Genomic DNA, 14486 nt, shown 5'->3' on the forward strand with positions numbered 1-14486 from the left:
TCTGTAAAGAAGGAACTTGTTGCTGGAGCTTTACAGAGTTAATGGCAGCCCCTCCTATTGACTCAGTGCAGATGTGGAGGCTGGGGAGTTTTTCTGTGCATCTCTCTGTCCCACCAGCCAGGAGCACTGACCTCTCTGCTTATGGCTGCTGCCGACCTACAGCAGAAGCACAACTGCTCTGTAGATGTAATTTCTTCATGGATTGCTGCTCACAGTAATTAATATGTATAATATTAGTAACTGTTGAGACACAAAATGCTCTCTCAGCAAAGAAGGTATTGCTCTGCTGACCCTGTGTTTTGCCCTTTCAGTGTGGGTTCTCTACTAATATTGAAAATTGCTCAAAGATTTCTGAGATAAAGACAAGGCTGCAGGCATTTCTCTATCATGTGAGCAAACCAGAAACAGGTTTAAAATCCAGGAAAAACAATGTGATGGCTGCTCTTAGCAAAGATGCCTAATTCCTCAGTAGATCTTAGACCTGTGTCTTGGGATGCTGAGAATTTCCCCACACAGCAGAACGTCACCTTCATTTGCTTTATCATTGTGCCCTGCTAAGTCCATTCCCTGCTGCTGAGCCAACATTTACTCTCTTCTCGTAAGAGTGCTCTGGTTTCATCATCTCAATCTAATGAGGTTTGTATTATTTTTTTATTATAATAAAAGCAGCCTCAGGTCTTAATCAAGATATTGGGCTAATTGCTATGGAAACCTAATTAGGCAGACCATGCCTCAAACTCTGTAAATATTTATACATGCACTTAACTGCTGTGTGCAAACCAACCCTGCCTGGCCATGGGAATGGGGCTCAGCACTTGCTGAAGTGTTGATAGGGGTGGGAGCCTGCTCTGAGACAAAGCTGAGCTGTGCTGCAACACGTAGAGAGGAGCAGGTAGCAGAAATCAGACTGGGATTGTGTGAGTGCAGGTGGGGCTGGGTCAGATAGGGCTGGGTTATGGGGCTGGGTTAATAGCTGTACAAAACAGCTGCATTTTTTGAATATCCTATAGAATAATGACTAAAAATATGAGAGTCTCTGTGCCAGACACACACATGCATAGAGAAATACAGGGGTGTATGAAGTCTCCCTAGCCAGAATAAACTAACAGGCGCCCTGTGCTGTTCCCCAGCAAAGCATTTTAAACATTTTTTGAAAATTGTTCTTGAACTCAATCTTGGAAATTTGTTTGTATGCATGAATCAGTTCATATTTACATGTTTATTGCAGTAGAGAGAAAATTCAGTGTTAGCCTTGGTACAAACACTTTAGACCACTAAGGTATTAACTTCAGAAGCTGAATATATGGAACTAATCAAACCCCTTTCATAAACAGATTAATGAGGAGACAAAAATGCACAAGTACAAGCTGCTAGGCTTTGAATAGTCACATCTTCTGCATGTCTTTATTTATTTAAGTTTACAAGTATTTTAATTGGTTTTGTTACATGTCAGGTTTGGGAACAATGAGGTGGAGTGAATTTGCTGAACAGATAGAAATATAATATTGTAGATGGAAATATAATAATGTAGACAGAGATCTCTGCATGAAACCCCATGTTGATCTTTTATTTATGGTTTTTCTCTCTGTCCTCCATATTTGCTGCACCCTCCTGTCTGAGCCCTGCTCTCTCACATGGAGCTCTCCAATTTTGTGTGCAATATTTGGTCTCCAAGGTGTGGACAGAGGTAGAAAACAAGGGCATTTAATTCAGCATAACCAGTATGACAGCATCCAACCAAGAACAGCAAATGCTCTACCACAAAAGCTGAGGATCCCCTTCCCAAGATTTTCTGCTCAAGCACACTGTCCATTTAATGTCGTTTATTTCTATAAATAACCTCGTACACAGAAAGCAATGAAACACTCCAAGAAAAAGAATGAAAAAAAAACCTAAAAGCAAAATTAAACGAAGTTACCATGACCTGTTTATAAACCTTGTGCTTGGAGCAGAGGGGGAAAGGAGATGGGGCTGCTCAGAACAAAAGTTTCCTGTGCTGGCTGAGTCACAGCAAGGTTCAGCAGCCCAGTCCTGCTGGGGATGTCTTGCAGACCTCACTCCCCATTCAAGACTGTAAATTTCCTTCCTGAGTTTGTTAGCAGCAAACAATGTGTGTAAAAAAAACCCCTCAAACACCCAAGCCCACTATCACTGCTGTTATTATGCAAAAGAACTAATGCATAAGCAATCTGCTGCTCTTGGAGGAGCGTGCAACGTGACACCAGCCACTACAGAGAGCCGGGCAGCAGCTCTTCCAAACCTGGACATAAAGAAGGGATCTCTGTGGGGCTGGCTGAAAATTTTCCATTCAACACTTTTCTTTTAAACTAGCTCTTGAGTAACTTTATTTTTTTTTCCTCCAAAGTTATGTCATTTCTGGACAAAACATCACCTTCTTACCAAACCAACCAAACAAGAATCTCCTCTCTCTTTGCTAATATGAATAATTTTGACCCTGGGAAAATGTCATGGGATATGTCTTGGTGAAATTTTAGTGCACACACACCAAGTCCTCATGAGGCTCCAAGGACAGGTTTCCAACCTGTTGTCCTGACTTCAGGAAAGGCTCCCAGGAAAAGGGGATTAATGGGCAGGAGTGTGAGGTGCTGCATGGGAAACCAAGTCTGAGCAGGACAGCAGGCTCTGGGGGAGAATGGGGCCCTAGAGCTCCAGCTTCACAGACAGAAAGCCTTAATTTCTATTTCCTATCTTTCAGTTTTTTCACTGAGATGCCAAATTTTTTCTTATAGGAAAATTACATTCCAATCACTGCTGATGTTAAGCCTTAACCTAAGAAAGTTCCAACTTTTCTTTCTAGCTGAGATGTCTCTTTCAAATTTTTCCTAAAGCCTCAAGAAGAAAGAATAAAAGCTGTGGGATTCAGAGAAACTTGATATTTCTCATGTTTAAAGGGGACTTAGTCATATTAAAGTGAGCTTCTCTTTATACGTCAGAAAAGAGAGTAGCAGAAGTGACAACAAAACACACAGCTATTTTTTGATTTCCAGTTCACTGTGAAGAGTTGTTTTTACCCTCTCCCCCTTCTCCCTTTAGGAAGAAGTGTTAAATTAGCAATAAAAACAGCACATTAGCTGACAGGTACTGCAAATAATCTGATCATGAGACAGCATTAAAAAAACCCTATTCAGCATGTTGTGGATATTGGGGTTATTCTCTTCGGCAATTACATCTCAGGGAAGCTCTCCCTAGTTATTTAATGGGCTGGAACTAAAGAATTTTTAAAGCACATTTCAGATCTGCTAGTATTGAAAAGGATCAAGTATTTCATAGTCACAGCTAAGTTTTACAATTGTTTGTGGCACATCCTAAGTTAATCTCCTTCAGAAGGAAGCTGACAGTACCTAACACGAAATTCTGCCAAAGAGAGTCTGTGTAGGCAAAAAGGAGAAGAGGCAGAACGCAATGCTGGGCATCATGAATAAAAAACCTTATTCAGCCAAGGCCCAAAAGTGACTTTTTTAATGCTTATTTTTAACTAACTGTGAACTTCTGCAATAAGCAGAGTGCTACTTGGCTCCTTAAATAGCTGCAATGATGAGCTGGCACTCACTTCTGTTACTATGTGAATTTATGGAGCTGTTGTCACACGCTTTGTTGGAGGAAATATATGGTGGTTCTGTCATAGGGACTGGACACCTATAATTCTCACTTTCTTTGCCTGCTCATAAATCCCTGCTGCTCAGCCACACCATTATTATACTTGGGTTGTTGCTATAATCCCCTCGCTGGAGCAGAGCCCTCGCAGCGCCTTGCAGGGGAAGTGCTGAGTCACCAGTATCGCTCCAGTGGAGATGAAATGCTGCACAGGGTCGGTGACTGCCTGCCTGGCAAAGGAGAGTCAGGCACGTAGATCTGCCCCAGGGGCATGCTGACAGACAGATCCAGGGCTGAAAGACATTGGGTGCCTTGGAAATGCCACTTTGTGTGGGTTTTACCATCTTGAATAAGGTTTAATGGGTTTTGGTGCCTGACTGGTATCAAAGCAAAGGTACAAGCTTTGCTTCTTGATTTTTTCTGTTAAGACCCTGCCTAAGAAAGGGCATTTGCTGCTTCTTGTTGCTTGGAGAAGTACTTGTCTTACTGGAGTACAAGTCTAAGGAGGAGCAGCTGATGGTGCTGGGGTTGTTTGGTCTGAAGGAAAGGAAACTTGGGGGAACCTTATTGCTCCCTACTGGATGTTGTGGACAGCTTGGGGGAGGGTGTGTCAGTCTTTTCTCCCAGGTGACAGATGATTGGTCAAGAGAAAATGGCTTCATGTTGCACCAGGGGAGGTTTAGATTGGATAGCAGGAAGGGTTTCTTCACTGAAAGGGTTGACAAACATTGAAATGGGATGCCCAGGGAAGTAATGGAATCACTGTCCTGCAAAGTGATCAGAAAATCCATAGATGTGGTGCTCAGAGACACGCTTTAGTGGCAGTGTCAGGTTAATGGTTGAACTCAATGATCTCAGAGGTCCTTTCCAACCTTAACTATTGTATTGTATTGTATTGTATTGTATTGTATTGTATTGTATTCTATTCTATTCTATTCTATTCTATTCTCTGTCTCTATCTCTACCATTTTTCCCCTCTCTGTGCTTTTTGCCCAGGCCAGTGCAGCTTCTACAGAGGACTCGGTTGTACTTCATTTGTGTGCATAAAGCCCTGCCTCGCCCCGCAGGCCTCGAGCTGCCGGCACGGAGCAGTGTGAGATCCTTTATTGCTCAGACACTCGCAGTCTGGCTGGGCTGGGGATGGGTTTGATCTCAGGGCTGCTCTGGGACCCCGCGCTTTGCTGCAGCTCTCCTTTGTGTCTGCGCCGGGGCCGCTCCGTGCTCAGCGCGCCGCGGCTGCCGCTGCCTCTGGCTCTGCTTTTTGAGTCACCGCCGTCTCTGCTCCTCCGGCCTTTCATCTTGCCTCGCTTCGCACTGCAGCCTCCTCCTTTCATCTCCTCCTGTGTGCCTGTGGGGATGCCCTTTCGGGAGCTGCCCTCTGCCTCATCCCAGTGTCTGCTGGAGGAGCCCCTGCGCGGCAGGACAGGTCGCTGTCGCAGCCCGAGTGGCAGTGGCACCTTGCCGAGTCCCCGCGGCCCACGCTGCTCTCTTGCCTGCTCTCCCCTGTGCCTCTGTTTCTCTCTCTGGCTCTCATCTGTCTCTTTTGCTCAGGCCAGAGGCTGCTGTGTGTGACAAGCCCGACGGTGCCCCGGCAGCCGGGTCCCAGCTGGGAACGCTGCCGTGGCACAGAGAAGAGCCGCAGCGCTGGGAGCCCTGTCCCTGCTGCAAACCCTGCTCAGCCCCTCGTCTGCACAAAGCCCATCTGCCTGTCTCTATGTCCGCCGCTTAGAGACAGGTGAGCCCTCCCAGGGAGACGGTTTGGGTTGTGTAACTCTTCCTGCACCTTTGTGGGAACAGTAAAATCTAAAATGTGGCTGTGTTTTACTGCCAGCATCAGGGTGTCTCAGTCCTGTGTTGGAGGCAAGGCTTAGGCTGTGTCTACATCCACCTGGGACATGGATGGCAGTCCAGGAACCACCAGGAGCAGCACCTGGGGGTTGGGACAGCACTGGAGAGCTGCTAGGTGGGCTCCTATTGCTCCTATTCTTTCCAGGCTCCCAGGGAGCTACCGAGCATCTGTGACTTATCCCAACAGCTTGCAGGGGGCCAGACTCAAGGGGAGGCATACCCCATAGGAAGGGAAAGTCCTGAGGACAGAGGACCACCACAATTGTTGTCTCATGAAGCTTGTAGCCCACGGGAATGATGCTACATTCCCTTGGGTGGCTCCTGCAGGGACTTCATCCATGGCCCATTCGCCACCACAAGGACCAAATTCTGGCAGCAGCCATGCACTGAGTGTCCCCTCACCCTCTGGGCAGCTCAGGGATGTCCCTCATCTGTGCTGTAAGCAAGCATGGGGAGAGTGGATGGAGACAGGGAGTCTCTGTCCTCTTCCTCCAGCACCGTGTGTCAGCCCATTGTGCTGGAAAGCCGTCTATTGATCAAGATCCATTGCCAGTTATTTCCCGGAGAAGCAAGCAGTGATTGAAGAAAGGTTGGTGCCTCTGAGACACACTTTTCCCCCTGGAGCAGTGCACTTATCTCCTGTTCCACCACCAGAACAAGAAGGAAGGGCATAAGCCAGCCCAAGGCCATCGTTGCCTTATAAAAGGCAGTGTTGGTCAATGATGGGCACCAACTGGAGGAGCTCAATCCCTGCTCATCCCCTTTTGACAATAAAATCACGTGTTTTGATAATAAAAGCTTCCACCTGGAGAGCTTGATGAAAAGCACAGGGAAGTGTTGGTTCTAGGCAGGAATTTGCTTTACTATTCTGCTCCTCAGGAGCTTTCATAAGCAGGTTTCTTTGCTACCACAACAGAAAGAACACCCCTTTCATAATGAATTGCCTTCAACTACTATGAGCCAAGCTTAGGGGGTTTTTTGTTTTTGTTTTTTTAAATGTGGGAGCATAGAAAATTAAAATCTCTGCTGGATTTTTTTAAAGCAATTATTTTAAGCACTGTGAATAAACAGGGAGTGTCTTACAAACACCTGTTATTTTTCCCATCGTGAGTTTGGCTGCTGCTGAACAGTCAGAAATGCTGCTCTTTATAGGATAAAGTGTGTTTATCTGGCAGAGAAGAATAGGGTTTGTTTTCACCACAGAATAATGCACTGGCTGCCATATAAAATGCAGCACCAAGTATTATTGAATAGGAGGCATTTGTTCCCCAGCTTCCTCCTGGCTGCTGATAGATTGGTGAGACTCAGTTGCTCCAACCCCGAAAGAGGCACCTCAGACCTGGGCAGAAGGAACTGGGGCTTCTCAAAGCTTCTGGGTTTGCTGTGAATATGGAGATGAACTCCAGCCTAGGAATTGATTCAGATCTAGCTCTCAGCCTTCTTCTGGAGAAATCAGAAGCTGCAAAGTCTGGCCTTCTGAACTTCAGTAGGAGTAAAGTCCATCTCAAAGTCCATGCTCCCAAAACACACTGCAAAAAGAAGGATCTGGAAAGAGTTCTGGGAGATTCTTATGATCAGCTGCTTCCTGTTTATCCCTTTTCCTCATCTCCCTGTCAGGAAGCTGCAGGCTGACAGTACCATGGGGACAAGGTTGCTGCTCGTACAGTAGCATTCAGAGCACGAACAGAACAGCACAGGGACCTGAGGCAGAGGGATTACAGCAGCAGTTGGTTGGCTGAGCTGACCTGATTGAGCTGACACTTCCTTCTTTTCCAGCCTTACCCTTTGCTGAAGGTTGTCACCTCCTCTCGCCTGTCCTCCCTCCGGGTGGGGGGAAGCTACAGAGCAGCTGAGCAGGAGCCTCGTGAGCAGGACATGGCCTGAAGGGAGGGAAAGAAGAGGTCAGAGGTGGCTGGGACTCCGTAGATGAGACAAAGCACACGGGCTGACAGCAATGGATTTGCAGCATGCACTTGGTATTGCAGGTCAGGCTGGAGGTGACCTGACCAGTGACCATTCCACAGAGACAGCCGAGAGAGATCCTTTGTCCTTCTTCCCTCAGGTAGCAACCAACCACCAGCGCTGTTTTTCAAGTACGTGTCTAAAGACAGCAAGGCTCTCTAACAAGCTAAGACAAGCATCACATTAGCCCCTAGCAGGGATGATTTTAGAAGGGACAGTTGTAAACTCTATTGTAGCTAGCCAGCAAGTGCTCTGCCTCCTAGGTTTTGCAAGTTGATAGTATGGGAGTATGTTTTTTACTCTATTTCCTTGCTTCTCAAGAGTTTCCAATAAATCAGGGCTATTTCTGAGGCTCAGTGAAAGACCAGGAAGAGAGTGCAGAGGAGAGGTGAGGGGGCACTGGGATTAACTTGCTCCTGTTGGTGCTTGTGCTTTCGAGCAGTTCAGATATCCATCTGGCCAGTTTTCTCCCTTCTTACTTGTTCTGCACTGGATCTGTGCTCTGCCAGGCTGAGGTGTCCTGAGCAGGACATGGTGAAGGGACAGAGGGAAAGATGATGCCACGTGTGAGGCAGAACAGAGGTTTACACACCAGACATGCTGTTTTAGCAAAGCACTGCGAGTCAAGCAAAGCTGCCTGGGCTCTGAAGAGCTGAGAAGGTAGCAAAGAAATCTCACCAGTTTTACTCTTGCTATTGCTCTTTAAAAGCCTCTAGCTGAGAGCACGTAGGCAGCCAGTCTGCATTGCTAACTCTGAACCTCTGCATGGTGAATGGGGACACTCAGGAACCTCCACCAACTCTTGGCTAGTGGTAGAAAGGATGTTTTCAGTGGTTAAGGTGTAAGACAGGTAGCAGAGACCAGGCTTCCATCCTGGGCGTTGTTACCAGTAAACTGTGTGTGAACAAACCCCTCAGGCCAAAATTTTCATTGCCCTGCCCTTCTGAAAATCAGGCCACGAGTTGCGTAAATATGGGTGTAGGTACCGAGCAGTAGGCAGCCAGCTTGGAACATTCTGGCTTTAATCCCTGTGCCTGAGTTACCTCATTTATAAAATGGGGATAATTCTTTGCTACCTCGAGGGATGCTCTGAAGCACAGCCCTATTGATGCTGGTGGAGCATGTCCCAGCTCGCTGGATAGCTATTATTCTACACTTGACAGAAATTGGAGATGGCAGAGCTGAACCAGTGCTCTTGGTGTAGTTTTCTGTGTTGCCAGCGGACATCCTTTGAGCCACAGCTCCTGCCCCCCAGCAATGAGACAGAGCAGACCAGGGACCCTTTTTGGCATTGCCACAGCTCCATGTTGCAGCTTTAAAAAAACCAAGTACCCCAAGAGTTCTGCCCCTGCCTGTCATTGCCCCAGGTTACTCAGACTGGACATAGGACATGCATCCTTCCCCCTGGGGGGAATGAGTTGCCAGGACATGTGGTGTGTGTGGCATTGTAACTCCTTCTGTTATGAGCAAATTTTGTTTGTATCTCCTCAAGTTTATGTGCTCGGTTTTCATGAATCATGAGCTCAGCATTTCTGCTGCAGAGACAGACGTCTGCACAAGACAATTAAAAGAGCAAATTGATTCAGAATAGCTCTGGATTTTGACACTCTTCTTCTGTGATAAAAGGATCTCTTCCTCTGTTTCACATGAGCTGTTGATACCAGGAAGCTTTCCCATCAATTTTCCACCATGGAAAAATATTTAATTCAGCCCATGACTTCCACATCATTTTCATATCAGCATCAAGACATTCTTTCCAATAGAACTGTTCTCCTTCTTCCTTCTTCCCAGCAACTTATCCCAGATTCTCCTAGGAGAAACATGGATGATATGTCACTTTATGCTAAAAAACTTATATTTGTATTTCAAAAACTCTAATGCCACGGGATTGATATTTGCACAATGCTGGCATAATCTTGCTCTTAGAGTCGCTTCCAGATTTAAGTCATAAAATGCAGGGAATAAGATTTTTTTAAATTGAAAAACGCCTGCTTGGTTTTCATCTTCTGTCCTGCTGGAAACTAAAGCATAGAGAAAATCTTGGGAGAAGAGTGTTATCCTAGGACTGTGTCTCTGGACTCACCCTCGGGGTGAGGTGATTTAGGTTTGGCTGCCTATCTCTAATGACAGCTGCTGTATCTTCTGAGTTTCAACCCTCGACACAATGACAAATGAACTTCCATGCCCACCTTTGCACCCAACTGGTTTCATATCAGGCAGTTTCACTGCCCACACATAGGTTAGATAAAAGAGGAGTCTTCGACTCTTTTGCAATCCTCTTACCTCCTCAGAAACCTCCTGCAATCTGCATTGTCTTGAACAAAGGGTGAGCTAAAGGATGAGTGGGATACTTCATTATAACCTCTGGCTGTGCAATGAGTCACACCTGTGATTTTGAAATACAAAATAATAAATTAAGAGGGCAGTAGTGAGATTGAGCTGACAACCTGATAATAAAAATACTGGGCAACTTGTCAACTTCAGCTGAGTAACCAAAGAACGACACTTTCTGCCAAGCACAGGCAAATGAAAGGCTCTCTTTGCTGCACTGTTTTCATGATGTGGCCAACAGCAATGTCTAGTGGTTCAATAAAATGTAAACACTGACTATATTTTCTGGAGCCAGTTTCTCTTTCTGTCCTCACGGAGAATGAAGGTTGGCATCCAGGAGTCTGAAGTAAAGATTGAGAGCTGGGACTCTGCCTTGTGTTTATGCCAACAGAAAAATCTCTATGACTCTGTTTACCTAAATGCAGATGACTTTATAGATAGGATTTAGAAAAGTATAATTACTATTAGCCTGATTCTCAGAGGGAAGGCATTCATAAATATTCTCTATTTATTAATCATCATACACAGTCATTTTCCTACAGCTGTCAAACTAACTGTCAGACTCTTCTCTTCATTGACTTCTCTTGCTCAGTGGTACAAGGGTGTGTGGTATGGAGCAGCTACCTAGGCCAGCTCCCTGACCACAACACTGCAAAGCCACACTGCAGACAATTTGGGACACAGCTTCATGAGCCAGCTTTGCAGGAAAGGGAACAGGAAAATGCCAAAAAACAAACCAACCAACCAACCAACCAACCAACAAAAACCCCCAAAACACCAAACAACAAAAATGCCCAAACAGAATTTGGGTAGGAATTAATATTCTTCCCTATGGAAAGAACAAAAAAAAAAAAAAAAAACAAAAAAAAAACAAAAAAAGGAAAAGACTTGTCACTGACATGTCTACATGTCTTCTCCTTTGGGTGACTACAGGAATAGGTATTTGCTCCCAGGAAAGCCTCTGTTATTCTGGGCAAGGAGCTCACTCTCTTTGTCTGTGAGGGGGAGGAATGCTCTCGGTGTTTCTGTGAGAAAGGTGGGGCTGCAGCTGTGATACTGAGATGCTCACGAGGAGGTTTGGCATGACCCAAAATTGTCACCAGGACAAAAACATCCCCAAACAAAACAGAAAACTTCTCAATGGAGAAAAATCCCCTACTGAAGGCCTGTGCAGAGAGCCAATCCCAGCAGCAAGGCAGCACAGCTCCTACTGGAATCAAAAGATTTCCGGATTTAGGAGTAAAATGTAAACTTTAAAAAAAAGACAACAACAAAAAAAAGCAATTGTTTTTCTTTTCGTATTATTCCAATGAATCTGGCGTTAGGGAATAGACATTCTGGTATGAGAGAGAGCCACTGTGTTGCTTGTAAATTGACAAAGTACAGTTTTTAATGTTCTAGACAGGATGTCTTGACTTTTGAGCATTGCTCAAGTAAAACAAAGCACTGCAGTTTTTGCCCACCATTACAACTGCACATTTAGTTTCATGATTGGCATCTGGGCTGAGCCTGTGTATACTCTAATATCAGAAAAAACAACATTTCAAGCCAAGGAGACAGTAGTGATTGAACTGCCAAGGACATACCCATTTGTACCAGCTGTGAGCTGGAGGATGGCTCTTGAAATGGAGAGCTGAAATCTTTGCACCTCTGACCCAATCAGCACTGTTCCATTGGTGATTTTGTGTCTTCAGTTTCAGAGATTGTAGAATGATTTGGCTTGCCAGGGACTGGACAATGAAATGAGAGACAGATCTAGACTGAGTCTGGTTGGCAAGAGGAGCACACCATTTTTAGTGGGAAGTATATATTTTTAAATACTGCAGTGAGATAATCAATGTGTTACAGTAGGTCAGCACTGTCTTGAGGGATCTGGGGCCATGGGCAGTCTGTACCCCAGTGTCAATCACAGCCCCGTGCTCATAGTACCTCCTATAGTAGGACATGCCTGTGTCTATATTTTATAAAAAAACTGCTCCAGGTCAGGATGCCAAATTGTTCTTGAAGCAAGTGAATCTGGCAGCAAAGAAAGTGCTCAGGCCATCTTCTTGGCCATAAAGCAGTGATGGAAAGGTGAGCAAGACAGATGGTGATTACTATATCAGACACTTGGCACTACTAAGCCTCAACTCTTCTGTCAAGTGAAAACCTTAAGAGAAACCCCCACTTTCCCAAGTATGTTCCTGAATTTAATCCAGTGGGACCTGGAAAAGCCAATCAGCCATATGCCCACAGTGAACAGCCCTTCAGGAGGTGCCATGGCTACACTTGCAACCTGTCACCTGTAACTCCTCCAACTCAATGGCCACATATTTATTTACATTCTGAGACTTGAATTCATACTCTTACCTGGGCAGTGAGACATGTCTCTTTCTCCACCACTCCTGCTTGCCAGGGAATGCATAGATAAAGCAAGATATGTCCTCCTGCCACCAAGGACAATGTGCTCTTATTAGCCCTGGAGGCTGGACATGCTTCTTGTTTAGGCAACCTTAAGTGAACATGGAAAGCACCTGGCTACAAGGGCTGTAAACAAATAGAAACTTGACTGGGAGTTGCCACACAGCACAGGAATTTAAATGAGATACAAAGCCAGGCACCTCCTCTTACTAAGGAAAATTCAAGCTGCCATTTGTCCCTGCACAGTTCTGTTTTCCAGCGCCAACACACCCCAACCAGAGACAGTTTGGCATGGAGGATTCGCTGGGCCTGACGCAATGTTCCCAGCCTGGGATCAGATTAGTCCTAACCCAGGATCTTATGCAAATCCAAGGCTGAAGGAAGCTTGAGAATGAAATAAGAGAAAATCCCCCGATGAAGGCTGCTGATAGAAGCAGCTGCCTCCAGCCGGTGAGCAGCACCGCCCTCAGCCCGGCTCCTGGCGTGCCACCCTGGGCAGGGGCTTGGGGGCTGGTGATAGCCCAGCTGAGGAGGAGACCAGGATGCTGCCCCATCCCACACACACAACAGCTCTATCTGAACGAGCAGGAGGCCATGCCAAAAACACAGACAGGCAGGCCAGTATTCCACCGTCTATGGGGAGTCCTCGGGCATCTCTGCTGTGATGGCTGTGTGGAGAGGCTGAGTGTAGGCACCATGCACTCTCCATTTCCCTGGGCTTGCTAGATATCCTCTGTTCAGCGGACAAATATATCTCCTTTCTACTGTGCACAAGATTTGGGAGTTAAGAGGGTATCCAGAGTGCCTGTGTTCCCTACCTGCTTAAAGACCCTACTCACAGAGTGTTTGTTGTGGTGCCCCTTTAGTAAGAAGGGATCTACTCTGGCTATCCCAAATATTAGGAGTGGAGCTAGGTCCCACAATTTGTTTCACATTGATAAATGACATTCAAACAGCAGCAACTTCTCTCCCCTGCTCTCTATGCACAGGGTACACACTGCAGCGAAGTAGAAAGCACCACAGTTGCAGAAACAACTTCTGGTAGCCACTGTGATCCCTGATAATTACTCTTCTTAGCCTCCCCCGGTGCCTTACAGATGCTTGATGGCAGCTCAGCAAAGCCAACCACGCGTCCTACCTGCGCAAGACTCTTGGTATCTGGTGTCAACGTGACTAAGACCGACTTGCAGGTTCTGTCACCTACCAATCCCAAGAAACTTTCTCCCGGAGGCAGTCAAGGCAGAGGGCTGCCACAGCAGGTATTTTGCCCAGTTAAGCAAGTGAGCAGTGCTATGTAGCTGCTTGACATTTAGAGCAGAGCAGAGGAAGACAGACTGGAGGGAGATGTTGCAACCTTGTTTGTGTTGGCAGTGGATGGGGTTGCGAAAAAGCCCTAAGAGAAAGTAACAAACAAAGGGTGTGTCGTGAAAGGAGGTTGAGTTCAGAAACCTTTGCACAACACGTGCAAGAGCCAGGTGATTCAGAGCTGCCTTTCCTACACTCTTGTGACCTAAATCCCCCAACAAAAGGCACTAGTATGTGCAAATACAATAAGAGTCTCCTGGCCTCTGGACCTGGTTTTCCAGGAAGAAAACCTGTCCCTGTGGTACAGAATGACACACTGAGGTGCAGCGTGGGATGTTTTTAGGGTTGTGTTTAGAAACTCAGAGACTGTTTAAGATCAGACTTGGGGGTAGTGGCCCAATATTTTAGTTTTCATGTGGCTGAGTTTCTTCTGACATAAAGCTTCTCTTTACATTGCCTCTTGTAAGTCAACCATTATTATGAGTATCTCAGATTCTTTCAATTTTATTGTTTTGTTCTGGGTTGGTTTTTTTTTTCAAAATAGGAAACAGCTTATTTTTGTTTGGGGGAGACGAGGGTTAGCACTCCATGTGTGTGATGCGTTCACAGAATCATAGAATAGTTTGGATTGGAGGAGACCTTAAAGTTCATCTAGTTCCAAACCTCTCTTCGTGTGCAAGGGCACCCACCTCTAGGCCAGTCTGCCCAGGGCCCCAAGGTCTTGGACACTTCAGGGACTCTTTAATAAATGTTCTTTCAGTCCAGGCCTCTAGAAGAGTAAACAGTCTGTACCTGTTAGTTACAGGGGAAAATACACTTTGGAGCTTTTTTGGGGCTCCAGGAGTGAAGTGCAAGTGTTCCTTGCTCCTTTGTTTGAACACACTGTATGAATTATTGTTCCATCTGCTGTGGGAGCACTCCCATAGAACACTGCTGTGTTACCGTACAGTAAATTTTTCTGAGCCCATGTTATTTCCTGGGAGGGGTGCTCATAAGATGACCATGAGTTTTTTAATCCCTTTGGC

General features: G+C 45.9%; 1 long non-coding RNA gene across 1 annotated transcript; it reads right to left on the reverse strand.

Moving 5' to 3' along the window:
* Positions 1–9138: 9138 nt before the first annotated feature.
* LOC108961910 (uncharacterized) lies at positions 9139–13457 on the reverse strand. Its single transcript, XR_001990322.3, has 4 exons — positions 13361–13457; positions 11343–11486; positions 9709–9811; positions 9139–9235 (listed from the first exon to the last, which is right to left on the reverse strand). It is a non-coding gene; the product is annotated as an uncharacterized LOC108961910 (long non-coding RNA).
* Between the last annotated feature and the right edge of the window lie 1029 nt (positions 13458–14486).

This window comes from Serinus canaria, chromosome 9, assembly GCF_022539315.1.
Source record: "Serinus canaria isolate serCan28SL12 chromosome 9, serCan2020, whole genome shotgun sequence".
NCBI lineage: Eukaryota > Metazoa > Chordata > Aves > Passeriformes > Fringillidae > Serinus > Serinus canaria.